Source organism: Leptodactylus fuscus, chromosome 9 (assembly GCF_031893055.1).
Source record: "Leptodactylus fuscus isolate aLepFus1 chromosome 9, aLepFus1.hap2, whole genome shotgun sequence".
In the NCBI taxonomy this organism is placed as follows: Eukaryota; Metazoa; Chordata; class Amphibia; order Anura; family Leptodactylidae; genus Leptodactylus; species Leptodactylus fuscus.
In genome coordinates this window covers 42,576,309-42,589,089 of record NC_134273.1, presented here as the reverse complement: position 1 = coordinate 42,589,089, position 12,781 = coordinate 42,576,309, and positions in this window count along the sequence as shown.

Genomic DNA, 12,781 nt, shown 5'->3' with positions numbered 1-12,781 from the left:
CAGCCCAATGTGTTTCTGCTGTATACATAAATTCCTGCAGCGTCATAAATGGTAAAGCTGCCAGGGCTCTATCTCGGCTCCATTAATTGATCATGTGCATAACAGTGTGACGGACCCTTCACCCAGCACTAGGGGATATTCAGGACTATGGACACAATGGGAACTCACTCGTTGATCCAATCCCCATATGGGCCGGATGGGGGAGTGCTGCTCACGTGACCATGATGTCACACTTTGCTAATTAAACCAGACTGGTGGCAGGTAACTGGGATAGACCATCATTATGTACAGTGTAACAAGGCTATGGAGGCACATTGCTTTGTGCCTTGTTGATAAGCAATGTCAGCCGATATCTAGCAAAGCCAAAGCTAATAGATGTTCATGTCAATTCTATAACTGACATATATCAATCATGAGTGAATGGGAGGATAGAAACTCATCCATATACATAAAGGGAAGGTATCTTCTGTTACAGGTGAACAAATATCAGGGCGTATATTATCATTAACATTGTATGCTTGTTCAGTATAGTGACCATCAAAATTTGACTTACCATTAACTAATGACTGCGTATTTGCTCATTATAATAACACAATATGCGCATCTACTAAAGATAACCTCCAATAAATTGCAAGATGAACACGTGCATAACAAAGCACCCAAACTTCTGCTCATATAGTGAAGACATGATGATAAGAACAGCATAAGCCAGAAGAATTACCAGAAGGTAAGTATATGAAGCATCAAGAGGATGGACGAAAGACTAAAACACAAGAGAGAAACCCCTAAATAATAGTTTTATATATATCATATAGGGTTCTATATCATTCATCCCCAATGTCATTCTTGTATCCATTTTAAATATTCATCTCATTTCATATAGCAATCAATTTTCTATAAAAGTCCACTTTCCTCGTATTGGGCTTCACTGCCCTATTGATGATGTCCACTCTCCACATCTCATCCCCAAAACCCACCTTTTCTATCCAACCAGCCAAGCGGAGATTGACATAGGTGGGCACACAATCGACACTCCCCTGAGTACTTATGGTTGAAAGTGAAATCATTATGTTCAAGGACATAAAACAATAATTGGAGCAGAAATGCGTCATGTTGTCTGCAGTGTCTACCTCTCTGCCATAGAAAGTGTTCCACCGCCTACGTCCTGATTCATGGGGTATAGAACTAGAGAGCGCGTCTACAGCTAAGCTTGCCAGCCAATACCCTTGTTCACAATAGACTCGGTCTAAATGTTTCAGAACATCCACCATGTCTGGCAGATAATGGAAGTGTAGAGACATAGGGTCTTAAATTTGATCCAGGTATTGATTGGCTTATTGAGTAATGTTCATTATATCTAATTCTGTAACTCTTCTGAACTGGGCTGTTGGATCCTGTAACAAGATCCATTTCTATCTTGTTATATGTTATATGTCCTATGTTAAATTGGGATCTACACTCAACGGACCAAAAATGTTATGTAACCACTTTCAAAATATCCATAGTTGTATGTATTATATATATATATATATATATATATATATATATATATATATATATATATATATATATATATATATATACCGTATTTTTCGGACTATAAGACGCACCTAGGTTTTAGAGGAGGAAAATAGGGAAAAAAAATTTTGAAGCAAAAACTGGTAAAATATTTAATATATGGGAGTTGTAGTTTTGCAACAGCTGCAAGGCCACATTGACAGGTGACCCTGCAGCTGTACGGGGATGCATAGGGTGTTTTTTTTTGCGGGTCCAGAAGTACTTTTTAGTTATACCATTTTGGGGAATATCTATTGCTTAGATCACCTTTTATTGAAAAAAAAAACGGTGGTTTATGATATATGATTTTCTACTTTTATATATATATTCTAGGGACAGGAGGTGATTTAGAACTTTTATTTATTTCATATTTTTATTATATATTTTTAAAGCTTTTTTTTTTTTTTTTTTTTTTTTTTTTTTACTATTTTATTCCCCCCCGGGGCTTGAACCTGCGGTCACTTGATCGCAAGTCCCATAGACGGCAATACAACTGTATTGCCGTCTATGGGACATTCTGTCTATTAGTATTACGGCTGGTCATAGAGACCAGCCGCAATACTAATACAGCAGTGACAGGCCGGGGAGCCTCATTAGGCTCCCGGCTGTCACCCGAACAGGTCGGCTCCTGCGATATCGCCGCGCAGGAGCCGGCCTGCATCTTTACAGGTACGGGGGAGGCACAGGTTCGGGGGAGAAGGGGCCGCTGATACTGACCCAGCATCCGCTGTACTAGAGAGGCGGATGCCGGGGAGGGATAGACGCCGGGGCCTGAGACATCGCTGCCCTGCCCTGCATGAAGCCAGCGGCGGGGGCACGGAGGAGCGGAATAGCATCACTCCTCCCGCTGCTGGCTTCATGAAGGGCAGAGGAGCACAGCGATGTCTCAGGCCCCGGCACCTGTAATGGCCTCTATCACTTGCCGGCTTCCGCCTCTCTATTACGGCGGGTGCCAGGCGCCACATTCGGCCTATAAGACGCACCCTTCTTTTCCCCCCAAATTTGGGGGAAAAAAAGTGCGTCTTATAGTCCGAAAAATACGGTATATCAAACTATACATAATTTGGCACCGCTTGACAATCAGAATGGTGAACCCAGTTTGGGGTTCCGATAACACACCTATGGGGGAGGGGGGATTTAGTTGACATGGGTGCTAAGTTGGATAACGGACCTTCTCCTTAACCACTTTGTCCTTTTTATTGCGTAATTGAAAGAATTTCTTCCATTTAAGTTTCCTTACAAATAAATTCAAATCCTTAACCCACTCAAATAGACTAAACTTACACGTGGGCACAAAGGACAAGCCTTTCTTAAGGATCTGAATCACAGCAGCTGAAAGTTCACAGGCGGACAGATTCATAATCTTGAGTTTGTCTCCATTCACAGATATCAGTCCTCCTTTTTGTCCCCTGAGGAGGTATTCTGAGATAGGGGATCCCTTCTCTGAAAAAAAGACCTTTTCTAGAATATCTAGAGCTGCCTCTTCTTTGACCTCTATTCCTCCAAATGTGTTACCAGATTTTAATTCATGAAGGTATTCAGAGTCATAATTTTCCGCTTCGAAGAAGACAGTACAGTTCCTGGCTCTCGATTGCTCTGAATTTTAGGTTTATATTCAAAGACTCTTCCCTCTTAAAAGTTGGAAATGCTTAGTCTTTTATTAACTTAGAGGTGACTTTTTCTATCACCTTTTGTAATATCTCCTCCTTCCTATCATAGTCAAGATGGCCACTGAATTTCCTAGCTGCTTCAATACATTTCAATGACTTAGATGTCTCCTTCTCCCCTTCCAATAAGACACATACATCTCAAAGATGACTCAATGGATTCTTTTTCCCATTTTCTAATAATCTCAGGTGTACATTGGAAGCCCCCGATAAAAAAGCTTGCCTTTTCCAATGAATATCACAAATATCTAAACTAGGCTCATAAATTGATGTAATTGGGTTTTCGTCCCTGTAACCTTGTATCCAAACTACTTGAATGAGACAATAGTAAAACTAAATTTTATTACTAAATATTTTATATTGCACAAATTCCTACTTGGGGTCCTCGGGTCTGCTTGTGCCATAGAGAGAACTTGGCAACCTTCACAGCCGGATCATCTTTGCATTGTTTCATCAGCTTGTGCTATTATTAAAGATTTTGCGCGGACACTAGCATCGGACACTAGCTGTAGGACACCGACGCTAATGTGAACCCTGCCTAAGGAAGAAGCCTTGTCATGTTGGAAGGATACAAGGCAACTATTGAGGTTCTACAATCCTGTTTGTCTTCTTGCTGATAATCTTGATGCCTCTGGTAATTGACATTCAGGAATGTTTGGCTGCTCTCAGTCCCAGCATCAGTGAAGAGGGTCCAGCAATACAGCAGTGTACAGTATACAAGCAGCATGGATTGCAGCAGCCAGGCTCCGCATTGCAGTCTCTCACCCTCTCCAAATGTTGCTACACACAAGGCCTCAGGGATACAATTTCTGCGTGTTTCCTGTAGGAAAGGAAAGGTCGTGCTCTCCCCCTCCTCAGCAGACCCAACCCTGTGTGAAAATAGCAGTGCTATCCCCCTTCCCCCACAAAAGAGTGAAGACAAACTGGGCACTAGCCTGACTATCCTGGAGCCCTGCAAGCCAAGCAGTGTGGGCAAGAGTTTATTTTGATATTCTCCACCCAGCAAATAGCATAGCATGGAAAGGATCAGACTGCATGCTTTATATGCAAGCAGGTCTCAGGCTAGGATTTAACCCTTAATGTGGACTCCTTACAGTTACACTTATTGGTGTCTCCATGCAGCCTTTCATACATATTATGACTAGGGTTGAGCGATCGTGTTCAGAAAAGATCGGATTCTGATCGGCGAACGAGAAAATTTCGCGATCGGAATTCCGAACGCGATCTTTTTAGGTGGGATCGAGATCTGTGATTATATCCCACAATGCTTTGCTACTAGCCAAGCAATGTGGGAAAAGCTAACAATGTTAGCCTTCACACTAAGTATATGCTCCACTCATTCTGAGCGGAGTGTATACTCAGTGTGAAAGCTCCGCTGCGGTTCCATAGGAATGAATGGAAGCAGCCTCCACACAGCCTTAACCCCCTGCGCACCAGCTGCATCCATTCATTCTAATGGGAGACCAGCTATCATCTCTAGTAGCTACTTACCTGCAGAGATGGCTGGTCTGGTGCCCGGTGTTCTTGTTCTTCTTCGCCTTGCTACCCCCGCCTCCCAGGTTAGTGTTAAAGAGCTAGGAAGAAGGCGGGGCTTGTGGCTTAGGAGAGTGTGGGCGGGTACAGGGAGGGGAGATGTGACGTCTCCCCTCCCAGTACCCGCCCATGCTCTCCTAACCCGCCCACACTCTCCTAACCTGGGAGGCAGGGGGCAGCGAGGGGAAGAAGAACGAGAACACCGGGCACCGGACCAGTCATCTCTGCAGGTAAGTGGACACCAGGGGGGGGCTAAGTAGCCAGAGGATAAAAAAAAAAAAAAATCTTCTGGCTACTTAGTGATTAAAAAAATCACTACACAGCGTGGATTCTAACAATTAAAGCATTCAATTGTTAGACTCCATGCTGTGTAGTGAATAGGATTGTTTTTAAAATCCGATCTTCGATTAGTAAAAAAATCCCATTGACTTGCATTGGGATCGGAATTGGGATCGAGATCAGGTTCGAATAAAAAATGATCGGAAATCGGATTTCAAAATCGATCCTGAAAAGTCAAGATTGGCTCAACCCTAATTATGACTTCTTAACTAATAAAGGAAGCAATAACCATATCAATTAATTTATTTACTAATTATATATATATATATATATGTATTGTAACTGTCTTGTAAGACTATAGATAAATGAATGGAACTATCTTACGGTATGCTCCGCTGGGATTGTACCTAGGATAGCTGCATACAAGTAAGGGCACCCAGGATGAGAACTCACTTTATGATCATGGGGATCAGCCTGCTAGGACCCATACTGATCCTGAGAGCAAAGGGCTCGCAGGGCACATGTTCTGCGGGGCCAGTACTGTATATTACAGTACAATACAGCAATTCCCTATTATATTACTAGAATTGCTGGCTTTGCACGCAGCACCGCCTGTATTCTGTGAACCTACTCTGCCCCTTGATAGACCGCACACCAATCTGACTGGCATCTATATACCACTAAGGTATGTTCTGACCAGCATCCTTAATAATACCTAATAATGGCTATGTATGTGATTTTCAGGAATATTCCAAGTTGTTCTTTAGGTTAATGTGTCAAGTTCAACTAACCCATTAACCTGCATACTAGTATATTGTTACTACATGTTCTGCTCCGTTGCCTTCCCACTAACCCTAGCATATAAACTATTGCTGTCATCTGACTAATAAAGGACCAAGCCGTTACTTGTTGAAACTTGTTTCACAGACTTGTAAAACCTTCCTATATCTTTGTGTCAACAAGAAATTGCTTAAGAAAGAGCTGCTGGTGTCACAGGTTTACAGCACATAGTAGACATATAAGGGCGTATACACATTAGGCAGTTTTACAGTTGCAGTAGTTTATTACATTTCCACTATATGTTTTAGTTAAACTGCTTTAAGCCCTTCGCCTGTTGTTTGTGGTGTTTTGGAAGGGATTGTCCTGGACTTTTTAACTTGATGAACCTATTCTAAAGATAGGTCACCAAATGAAGATCCATGGGGGGCCAACAATTGGGGACCCCATGCAGATGAACTGTTTGAATCATCAGCAGAACTTCCTGCACGTTGCTTCTTCTTCTTTATAGTACATGTGACATCCTATAGTCAGTGGTCAGCACTGTTGCCCTGCAGCTCTAAAGTCCTAGGTTTGGATCCAACCAAGGACAACATCTACATGTATGTTTCCCATGTTTGTGTGGGTTTCCTTCGAGTACTCCAGTTTCTTCCCACTCTCCAAGGATATACTGATAGGGAATTTAGATTATGAACCCTATATGGGACAGTGATGGCAAGATCTGTAAAATGCTGTGGAATATGATGGAGTATAAATAAATTGGTCCTATGGCCTTATAGCAGTTTAGTCCCTTCCAAGTGAATGGATTGAGCTCATCTTCTGTACTAATGGAGTCCAGACTTGTATCCTTTCAACTCTACCCACTCCATTAAGATTATGGTTGGCTGTATACCTTGGGATTCCATTTATTGGTATCAATTTATATACCCCTGCTGGAAAACCCTAGAGGAGGTAAATAGATGTCAAGGCAGATTTATATACTCCCCTTCACTGCATAATAGGCTCTGCACAGGTCACAGGGCATAGAAAGCTCTCCCAAAGACCCCCAATGAACACCTCCAGACTATTGTGTCTATGACCCATGTGGTTGCTACAAACTACATCTCTAAATAGCACTAACTGCAGCTTGGCCAAGGTGGCTACCTTCAGAAACCTGTAACAAAATAGAAACAATCATAAAGTAAAAATAGATTACGGTAGCTAAAATGTACTAACTCATCTACATCAGTGTTCTAGTGTAAATGGTTGTAGATATGTCGTTGTTGGTTGACCTCTTTGGCGCACAGACCTTTATTGCTCCATAGATGCACCACATTGTTCCTCCTGCACCTCATTCGTCACTTTATATAAAAGTGGGTAGAGCAGAATGGAGAAGGTGGACGGGGGCCGTGACTCCTGAGCCTGACAAATTTACTAGAACTACACGTGAAACCTACACCAGCTCCAGAGCAGCAGAGACTTTAGCTTCGTAATAATTCAGATGCATCTTGCATCAGCCATAACAAACACCATTTATGCCCCCCAATATCTTTTAAGTTTTAATTGGTAAAACAAAACCATAGGTAATGCATGCCCTTTAAGATGGACACTCATTGTAAGATACATGGTACAGTACACAGCATTGAAAATGAAGCTTGTTTCTAGTTCATAGCAACTTCCTTTTCTCTCGAAATACCAGTAAGCGGCTTCCTGCATCAGGTTTCCGGATGGGTTTTATAGTTAATTGGTTTAGAAACATTGGTATGTTGTACTAACAATACCCAACCTCATAAATACAAAAAAATAGCAAAAGGTGCTGTATAGGTGAAACGGTTTCGAGCTCCGTTTTGTTCCAGTGTCAGAGGTTGGCATAACAACTGTGTCAGCGTATAAACAAGCAGACTCCTCCGTATTGTAGTGCACCACTACCGCTGCATTACACGCTTCCGTCTTGTTGTTTGTTTTCTGTACTGAATGTTCTGATGTGAAAAATGGTTTCCCTGCTCGGACTATTTAACCATTTACAAGACTACAGCAGACCCTCGTATTTGTATATTCCATCTTAGTTTGCGTCGAGAGGGATTTTTGGGGTTATATATAATATAATATTATATAATTACATTTAAATATATATTAAATATATATATTATTTAGACTCCTTAATGAATATTTATTTCTTGTACTGTTTGCTAAAGTACAAATATATACTGGTTGTTGCTTAGTGACAGCTGCTGCAGAACAAGGGCGACCCCTCCGAATCCCCCCATGGAGTCTATATTGCAGCAATGCTAGTGTGTTAATATGCACACATCAAAACCTATGGCAGCAATGGCATGGAATTGTGCTTAGGCACAAGGATGCCAGGAGGAAGCGCCTGCCATGCACGCTATCTGCATGCACAGGGGGCATTAAGAGGGACGTACAATACACCAGTCTTGTATAAAGTGCCAGTACTCTGCCTAGTGTAAAGGATATACATTATACATGTAAAGAATATCAGCAACCTTTGAGTTGTCCGACCTTTGTCACAGAGCATGGCTAGAAGCTCCCTGCCTCCAAACTTCTGAAATATCCATAATGACATACTGTACATCGTCTCAGAATGCGAACCCAACACTTGTTTATTAGGATCTCACACAAGTATGGGCTCCAGGATTTTGTCTACACCTATTCCGGTGTGGGCTGTGGAATAGAGATGAATAGATATTCAGTGTATTGGAACAGTCTGCCAAGGCGCACAGGCTGACACAGAGATACCAGCGTGAAGCAGGAAAGAAAGTGGGGGGAACCATCTTAAACAAAAGCCTTATTTTCTTTGGAAAAACTACAGAGTAAGCTGAATTTCTTAACGTAGAACAATCTCTATTATATAATCTTTACCACCTAGTAAAACACTGGTATATAAAAGTGGAGTTCATGATATGAATCTGCAGGAGGCCGGAGCATAGACGCTGTTTGTCTATCACATTTTCATAACCTTACATTTGTGAACATTTTCTAAGACTGGCTGACTGCATTGACTATGCCTAGGGACCCCAAGATGGGGAGTTTATACAGCAGACATGAGACTTATGCAGCTTATATGTGACACTTCCAGCATCTTAGTGATATACACATTTATCAATGCCATCAAAATGCTGTAAGAACATGATATAGCCTGACCAATGAAGTCATAGATAAAACTGAATACTCTCTACATGTCATAGGCAAACTTTACTGATCTCAAGAACTGTTTTGCCCCTTAGTGGGAAAGAAACTGATGGCGGCAATCTCAAGAGATGGTTATAGAGGACCGTTCACCAACTCCACCAACTTCAGCTCGAAGTATTATTTAATAGGAGCTGCTCCATTAATTCAGGCACAGTTGTAATTTTTTTTTCACTAGCCCCCGCCATTCTTGAGAAATCAGTGTAGTTAGTTTTGGTGTCCATCTAAAACAATGGCTGAAAAAGACATGCTTTCAAGCATGTCACGAGAAGACAACAGATATGCAATGGACCCTTTTATAGTGAATGGGTTCCCTCGGGATACATTGTCTTTCATTAGGTGGAACTGTCTTTATTATTTGTATAAAGACAAGAAAGAACAGATTGAGCAATTCAGATGTTGAGGTAACCTCTATATTGTCAAATGGGCAATCTCAAGCAGGAGCAGGCAAGGAGCGTCATTCTGAGGTCTCTGACACTATCCCATCAGAGTGAACAGTGTCACAGCTCAGACTAACAAGTCTTTGTGTGTTGTGCTGCAAAGACCCCAACATAACAGTAAGAAGCCTATCTGGCAAATAAGGCATAAAAACTTAACAGCAATAATTGCTCAGGAATGGTGGGGGCTAAAATAAAATTACAACTGTGCCAGAATCAGTGCAGTGGTGCCTATTAAAGTATGCAAAGAGTTGGAGGTGGTGAAAGGTCCTCTTTAAAGGGGTTGTCCAGGATAAAATTATATTTCTACTCTATGCTAACCCCCCCCCCCCCCACACACACACACACACACCTTCTAACTTAGTTTACAAAACAATGTATATTTACCCTGATTGCCGGGGTGGTCATTCTGGGCACGGTACTTCACTTCCTTCAGGTGGTTGGCTCTTCCTCTACCTGACGTCTGTCGGCTCTTAAGCGATATAGCAGGAGTATTAGCTACAGTACATGGTGGCACTCCAGCTCTATTGTTAGGGCGCTGGCAAACGTCAAGAAGAGGAGAAGCCAGCCCCTTTGAAGGAAATGATGTCCGGACAGGTAAGTATGATGGCGTGAGGTTGAGTTAGTTAGTTGGTAAGGGCTAATAGTGGTGGGCTAGCTAGGGAAACGGAGGGGGGTGAGGGAGTGACAGAGGTAGATAGTATGAGTCAGCTCTGAGTGAAGTGCAATGCAAGTATGCAGTTGTAGGAAACCAGAACAGGAAGCTATCCATGAAAACAAATACAGAAGATGCTAGAGCTGCCAGAAAAACCCAGAAATCACTGCTAAAGGTATATGGGTGCACTTATTATCCTAAGAGAACTTTTTTTGAAAAATGTTTTTTTTTTTGTGGCCGGGAAAACCCCTTTAATAAATAAAAGATGGAACACTCTCCTGATACCGTGCTGCTACGCCTTTACCAATGCCCAAGTTTCAGTAGGTCTCTACTTCCTGGCTTCCTCATGATACACATGAAGTTTCTCTGTCCGGCTGCATTCACACGATATGGCCCTGTACACACCCAAGAGTAATCGGATTTCGCCCATGGACTGTTAAAACAGTGTTTGTGTGAATGGTAATGTGCAGTGGGGTCACGGGCTGGCTGTTATTAACTATAGAAAAAAACAGTTGGCAAACAGCTAATGAACCCTGTCCTGTGAATGAGCCCTAAGGAGTCACATACAGTCCCAGGCGCTCCAGATCACTCTGCGCTCCCCAGTGTTGCCTCTACATGGCACTTCTAGGACATGAGGTCTTACAATAATTTTCAATGATGCAGGTTTGTTGCAGAAGTTTTAGTGACGTTCCATACATCAGAATGGGGTTGTTTCTACAGCAAGCCCCAATTAGAACAACGAGACAGTCACAGAAATTATTGCCACAAATCTGTTGTGTGTGAATTCGCACCAAGCCATCAGTGTTTGTACATGACAGCTCCTTTATTTTTGCTTAGGACAATATTGTTATGTAATCCATGTTTGTTATGATTATCATGATACAAATACACTACAGTCTAAGTGAACAAGAATTCCCTTCCTAGCACGTCGCTACAAGTTGTTTCACTTGTACATATTCTGCTACAGATAACTGCTGCAGGGCTTAGAAGGTTACTAAATAGCAGCATTCCCCAGGGTTCAGCTTACTTTTAGCACAGTATCAGTTTCTGCACTCAGTGACCACACACTGTAAGGGCTTCTGAATATTCCTCCAAAACATGTCAGGAAACCAAAAACCAGTGGCGTCAGTGTGGCACAAAGCTTCTTATGCCACTTATACTACACTGCTTCCTGGGCGTCAGTAGATCACCAACAATGAATTCAGTAAGAGAACGAGAACTAGATGTGCCCACACTTTGTAATGTATTCCCTGCTAATGTTCTGTTCCTGATAGCTGAGTGTTTGCTTACAGGCCTGTATCTGTATATTCCTCCATAAGAATGTGATAAGTACATAGAGATCATTCATAGAGAGGCAGGTACAGGGTAAAGCTGCAAGACACCACTGATCCCGGGTGTGGAGTAAATGCTTAGATCAAATCATATGACTAATCCCCCTATGGGTGTGTGACGGACCCCCTACTACAACTGTAATACGTCTCTGCAGCAATGTAATGGAAGAGGGCAGTTTATATGGGGCTGCCATGCCTGTAATATTATTACTATATTGAACTGGGCGTAAGTAAAAAGCACAATCCCAGAGGTCAGGGACACTTACTAAAAAAAAAGTCACCACATTTACCTTATAGTACATACTGCACAACTCCCTTAGGCTGAGCACACACATTGCGGAAAAGCTGAATTTTATGCTGCTGATTTTTCTGCGTTTTTGTTTTTTAAACCAAAGTCATGAGAGGATTAAACTGAAGACATGTATTAAAGCTGCCTTTATATTCCCCATTCTCTTTGAAGCTACTCTTCACTTTGGCTGAAAAAAAATGCAGTAAAATCTGTAACAATAAATGAAGCTTTTCAGCTCTGAAATCAATGGGAGGCTTTTTAACCCATTGATTTCAATGTGTAGTGCGCGTAAGACGGCACCCATTGAAGTCAATGGGATTCTGTTTTACAGCGCTCACTCTGACACGTGTTTACGTGTCAGAATGAGCGGTGCGTTACTCCGTGGGAACGGAGCCTTATAAGGGTTTTCCAGGGGTTAGTAAAACATGATTGCTATCTTCTGAAAACACAGCAACACTTTGCATGGGCCTTGCCTGGTTTCACATCTCTGCTTTATCAAAGGGATTGGGCCGAGTTGCAATACCTTATACAACCCATACCTCCCAACTTTTGAAGAACCGAAAGAGGGACAAAATGTGTGGCGCGCATATTGCGCTGCGGCAAATTTAGCCCCGCCCACTTTTGTGTTGACTCATTCTCATTAATTTTTCATGTGCCCGCACACAGTATAATCCTCCTACAGTTACCCGTAAATTATATGTCCCCCCTCCATCTCTGCCCCCAGTTTCATATACACCCTTCATCTGCCCCCAGTTTCATGTCCCCCCTTCATCTCTGCCCCCAGTTTCATGTCCCCCCTCCATCTCTGCCCCCAGTTTCATATCCCCTCCATCTCTGCCCCCAGATTCATATCCCCCTCCATCTCTGCCCCAGATTCATGTCCCCTCCATCTCTGCCCCAGATTCATGTCCCCTCCATCTCTGCCCCCAGATTCATGTCCCCTCCATCTCTGCCCCCAGATTCATGTCCCCCCATCTCTGCCCCTAGATTCATGTCCCCTCCATCTTTGTCCCCAGATTCATGTCCTCACCATCTCTGCCCCCAGATTCATGTCCCCTCATCTCTGTCCC